The following is a 6,000-nucleotide window of genomic DNA, read 5'->3' as shown; positions in this document are numbered from 1 at the left end:
TAAGGCAAACTGTGTCAGATGACTGGCCCAGAGTTACCCAGCTAGTAACTGTCTGAAGCTACATTTGAACTCAGGAAGATGGTTGTCTTCATACCTAGTTAAACATTTTTCTTGAAATATTGTTTACCCTATTAATTTGGTTAAAGAGTATTTTGTTTATATAGATATATTTTTTTAAATCAGCCAGGAACGTTTTCCAATTGACAATCGAGTCAATCCTCAACTTTTGGATGGGTAATGTCCCTAGAAAACAGCATGAAAGTAAAAAATACAAATGCTGATAGATTTAGCCTTTGGGAAATAGGGGTTTAGGTTCCCACGACCACCAAAAACTATAATCTTTCACTAGAGATTACTCAAAACACACTTTTCAGCAAACAATTCTTTATAACAAAACATTAATTCTGATAATATGCACTTTTCCTAACACAGTAACCATAAAATAACCCATAAAATGCAGCAGGAGAAGAGAGGCTATGCTAGACTGGTTGAGGGTGGGGGGACAGGGGCAGCAATGTCAGAAAAACCTGAAGTTAAAAAACAGGAAAGGCCAACCTGTCATCTCTAATCTCCTTTCCTGCTCCATGGTTGAACTGTTCCCTGATGAAAAGCACATGCCTCTGGGTGAGTCCTGGGCTGTCACTCCCAAGCTCTGAACTGAGGCCCAGGGCAGCTTGAACCAGCTGAGACTGGCACAGAAGTACATGTGTCTTACTGCCCTCTTTTGTCCCCCAGCTCCATGGAAAGCATAAAAGGAATCTTCAATTTGTTAACACCAAACCCTTGGCCAACAGCAGCTACAGACTTTCCAGCACAAATTTTATTTAACACCTTAATTTTCTCACTAAACCTATCACTGACTTTGTACTTTATAGCACAAAACTTGAGCATTAAAAGCAAACAATGGAAATATGCAATAAATGAACTGGGAACCCATTACTCTACAATAGTACAATGAACAAGACTGGTGAAATGCCTGGTTGTTTTGTCCTTCATTCCCAAAGAGGACCATGATCTAGGGAGGCAATGGTATGACTTGAAGTGAATTGGATTTGAGTAAGGGAGGACTGTGCAAGGTCATCAACCTCACTCTCTCCTCCTGAACCATCTGAGACTAGTGGCAAGATAGATAGAGTTAGAGATGGAACTAGAGCTGGAGCTGGAGCTGGAGATGAGGATGGGGATGGGGATGGGATGGAGATATTACACACATATATAAAATAAGATAAAAATATATATGTAATTTATATGTGTATATACATATATATCTTTTTATATGTAATCTGTATCTATTTGTATATAAATATGCATACACACATGCATACATACATACATACATACATGGATGACTGAAGATGGTCCCAAATGTTAAAGGCAATTGGAATTAAGTATCTTGTCCAGGGTCACACAGATAGTGTCTGAGGTGAGATTTGAACTCAGGTCCTCCCAACTTTAGGGCCAGTGCTCTATCCACTGCATCACCTAGCTGCCCCAAAGAAATACCTAGTAGGATACCATCCCCTCTACAAATGTGCCTGCATCATGCCTCTCATTTTTTTCTCTACTAAGTATAGCTGTGATTGTTCATGTTTGCCAAGGCAAAAGCAAAAATGAGGTTACTAATAAAACCATGTAAATGCTTGAGTTCATGAAAGTAAAACACATAAATGTTGAGGACAGACTGTATTAATTAGGACAGATTAATTAATTAGGCCCAAATTAATTAGATTTTGATCCAAGTTCTGAATGATAGGAAGCAATGTTTATTTCTTATACTTAATGAAAATACCCTATTGACTCATAGTTCATAACAATGTAAAGCCAATCCAAATTACAGGACAATATATTAGATTATCAGCTAAGAACTGACACCTACTGAAAATAATAACTAAATAAGAATTTTCAGATATATATGTATATGTATGTGTGTTTACACACATGTGTTTATGCACACAAATGTATATATATATACAGACTTTTATTCAGTATAATCTCATATCAATAGTGAGACTGAATGAGGCTTCTGATTTTCAGATTTGGCATGTATTTAGTCATAAAATACCACATAAACAAAATTTTCCTCCCCAAAATACCCTTCAAACTTCAAACACTTAGGGGCAGCTAGGTGGCGCAGTGGATAGAGCACCGGCCCTAGAGTCAGGAGTACCTGAGTTCAAATCCGGCCTCAGACACTTAACACTTACTAGCTGTGTGACCCTGGGCAAGTCACTTAACCCCAATTGCCTCACTTAAAAAACAAAAAAAACAAACAAAAAAACCCCTTCAAACACTGCCATTGGTGTATTTGCACAGCAAATATGATTGGCATGTGGTTGACGGTGTGTGCTCTCTCTCTCTCTCTTTAAAAAAAAAATTAATTTTAGTATTAATTTTTAAATGGAATTCAGAATACTCTCCCTTCTTCCACTTCCTCCTAACCTATTGAAAAGGAAAGTAATATGATACCAATTATACATGTGAAATCATGCTAAACATTTCCATATTGCAAAAAAAGCAAGAAAAATAAATTGCAAAAATATACTTCAATCTGTACTTAGAGTTAATCAGCTCTCTCTCTCTGGAGCTGAATAGCATTTTTCACTTTGAGTCCTTCAGAATTGTCTTGGATCACTGTATGGATCAAAGTAGCTGAGTCTTTCACAGCTGATTACAGTAACATAATGTTACTGTACATAATGTTCTCCTAGTTCTACTCACTTCAATTTGCATGAGTTATTCTGTCTTCCCAAATTTTTCTGAAACCATCCTGCTCATCATTTTTATAGCACAATAATATTCCAACACACTTGTATACCACAATGGGTTCATCCATTTCCCAAATGATGGGCATTCCCTCAATTTCCAATTCTTTGCCACCACAAAAAGAGCTTCTTTCTATATTTTTGTACATATCGATACTTTTCCTTTTCTTTTAATCTTTTTTGGTTACAGATATAGTAGTTGTATTGCTGACTTAAAAAGTATACACAATTTAAATCTTTTGGGGCATAGTTCCAAATTGTTCTCCAGAAGGTTTGGATCAGTTCACAACTCCACCAACAATGCATTAGTGTCCGAATTGTTTTCACATCTCCAGCATTTGTCACGTGTCTTTTCTATCATATTAGCCAATCTGATAAGTAAGAGGTGATACCACAAAGTTGCTTTAATTTGCATTTCTCTAATCAACTGTAATTTAGAACATTTTTATACGACTAAAGACAGTTGTGATTTCTTCTGAAATATCTCTGTTGATAATCTATTAATTGGGAAATGACTTACTTCTATAAATTTGGCTTGATTCCCTATATATTTGATAAATAAGGCCTTTACCAGAAAACCTTATTTTAATTACCCCCAATTTCTTACTTTCCTTTTAATTTTTATGACAATTTTATTTGTAAAAAAAACTTTTTAAATTTAATGTAATCAAAATTATTTTTTTACCTCCCATATCCCTCTCTATTTCTTCTTTGGTCAAAATTCTTCCCTTAACCATAAATTTGACAGGTAAAGGTTTTCTTGCTCCCATAACTTTCTTACAATATCATATTTTATGTCCAAATCATGTGGTCATTTTCACCTTATCTTGGGAAATGTTAGATGTTGGTCTATACCTAGTTTCTGACAAACTACTTTCTAGTGTTCCCAACAATTTTTGTCAAATACTGTTCTTGTCCCAAAAGCTTGGATCTTTAAGTTTTTCAAACACTAGGTTACTAAGGTTATTTGCTACTGTGTATTATGAATTTAATATATTTCACTGATCCACCACTCTGTTTCTTAACTAGTACCAAATTGTTTTGATGATTATTAACTTATAATTTTATATCTCCTATGGTTAGATCACCTTCCTTCACATTTGTTTCCCATTGATTCCCTTGTCATCCTTGACCTTTTCTTCTTCCAAATAAATTTTCTAATTATTTTTCTAGTTCTCAAAACAATAATTTAGAATTTTGATTAGTACATCAATGAATAAGTAAATTAATTATGGTAGAATTGGCATTTTACTGTATTGGTTTGGCCTATCAATGAACAATTAATAGTTCTCCAGTCACTTAGATTTGTTTTTATTTGTGTGAAAAGTGTTTTGTAATTGTGTTCATATACTTCCTAGGTTTATCTTGGCAGGTAGACACCAAAGTATTTAATATTGCCTGCAATTATTTTAAATGGAATTTCTCATTCTACCTCTTTCTCCTGAATTTTGTTGATAATATGAAAAATGATGATGATGTGTACTGGTTTTATATCCTGCAACATTGCTAATGATGTTCATTATTTGTACTAGATTTTTTTTTGGTTGATTCTCTAGGGTTCTCTAAGTGTACTATCATATCACATACAAAAAGTAATAGTTTTACTTTCTCATTGACTATTCATATTCCTTCAATTTCTTTTTGTTGTCTTATTGTGATAGCTAGCATTTCTAATACAATATTGAAGAAAATGTAATGGATATCATGGCTTCACTACTGATATGATTGGGAAGACTTCAAATTTATCCACATTACAAAAAAGGCTTGCTCTTGGTTTAGATAACATTTATCATTTTAAGGAAGGTTCCATTTATTGCTATGTAGAGTTTTAGTAGAAATAGATGGTGTATTTTGTCAAAAAAAGGATTTTATATATGTATTGCTCATTTAGCATGCATATTACCACTTGTTATTAACAGGAAAGCAGCATGTTAGGAACTGCTGAAACAAAGACCAAATTGAGATAGTTCCTACCCTTGAAGAATTTACATTCTACTTAGGATAAGGTAATTTTAAAAATGCAAGAATATATCAAGTCACTATAAGGCAATTAGGGGAATGTAAAATGGAATTTAGCAACTAAAGGATCAAAGCGGGCTTCTTGTAGTATGTTGTCTTTGAACTGACCCTTGAGGAAAGTTAGGAGTCCTATGTGGAAGGGATAAGGAGTAAGAATGTTCCAGAAATAATGGCAGAGTGGTAAGGTAGAAAGAACATGTGAAAAGGAATGGTGGCAGCAGGTAGAGTGGAAAGATCATTGCATCTGGACTATGGAGTATGTCTCTGCCACTTACTGTCTGGGTGACTTAAATAGGCAAGCTATTTAGCTTTCCTGCGACTAGGGGTTTTTGCCTATAAAGTGAAGGAAATTGATTAAATATTATTGGGGGAGCTTTGCACTCTCTGTCTATGAATTTATAATCCTATGATATCAGGAGATGGTTAGTATAACCAAAGCAATTTTCTAAACTGTAGGCCCATGCAACCTTAGGTAGGATAAGTTTTCTCCCTTAAAAGGTATTAAAACTATGCTTGAGGTTTTTAGGCTTGGTTAGATTAAGAGATTGATATCACTTTCTAGACACCAATGTACAAAACATTCCTGAGGAGCTATGACACTTGGGTAGTGTATTATCATGGGCAACTCAATCAAGAGAACTCCATTTTGCCGAATCAACTCAGGCAGTTTTCAATACCTATCCTTGTTGAATAGTTTTCTCCTACTATGGCTAACTAAATCTTCTTTTATTAAATGTTGAGTGATCCATGAGTGTCTTATTTTGTCCTAATATCCAATTGAAAATATAAAGGAATTGGCCTGAGTCTGAGCCAGAATAGTGAGTAACAGCAAATAAGCCAGCTTACCTTAAATGAGGAGAGTGTAGCAACTAATATATAATAATCCTGGATAAGTCTTTTCAAGGAAAGAGGAAACCCACTGGAGATTTCTAAGCAGGGGGGTTTCATGATCATACCTGTGCCTCAGGAATATGATTTAGACAGCTAAAGTTTAGAGAAAGGAGAGAAACTAGAGGAGCTGCAAATTCAGAGACCTTTGCAATACTATAGGTGAGAGGTGGTAACATTCTGATGTATAGGTGACCAAGAGAAGGGGGTAGGTGTAAAAGATTCTGTGAAGATAGAATGGACTTGGTAACTAAACAGATGATCATAACACACTAGATATTGAGTTAGAAAAGCCTTTGGAGGCAATTAAGTTCACCTCCTTCACTTTATA

This window comes from Dromiciops gliroides, chromosome 5, assembly GCF_019393635.1.
Source record: "Dromiciops gliroides isolate mDroGli1 chromosome 5, mDroGli1.pri, whole genome shotgun sequence".
NCBI classification, from domain to species: Eukaryota; Metazoa; Chordata; class Mammalia; order Microbiotheria; family Microbiotheriidae; genus Dromiciops; species Dromiciops gliroides.
The sequence above is the reverse complement of the archived record's forward strand: the minus strand, read 5'-3'. Positions refer to the sequence as shown.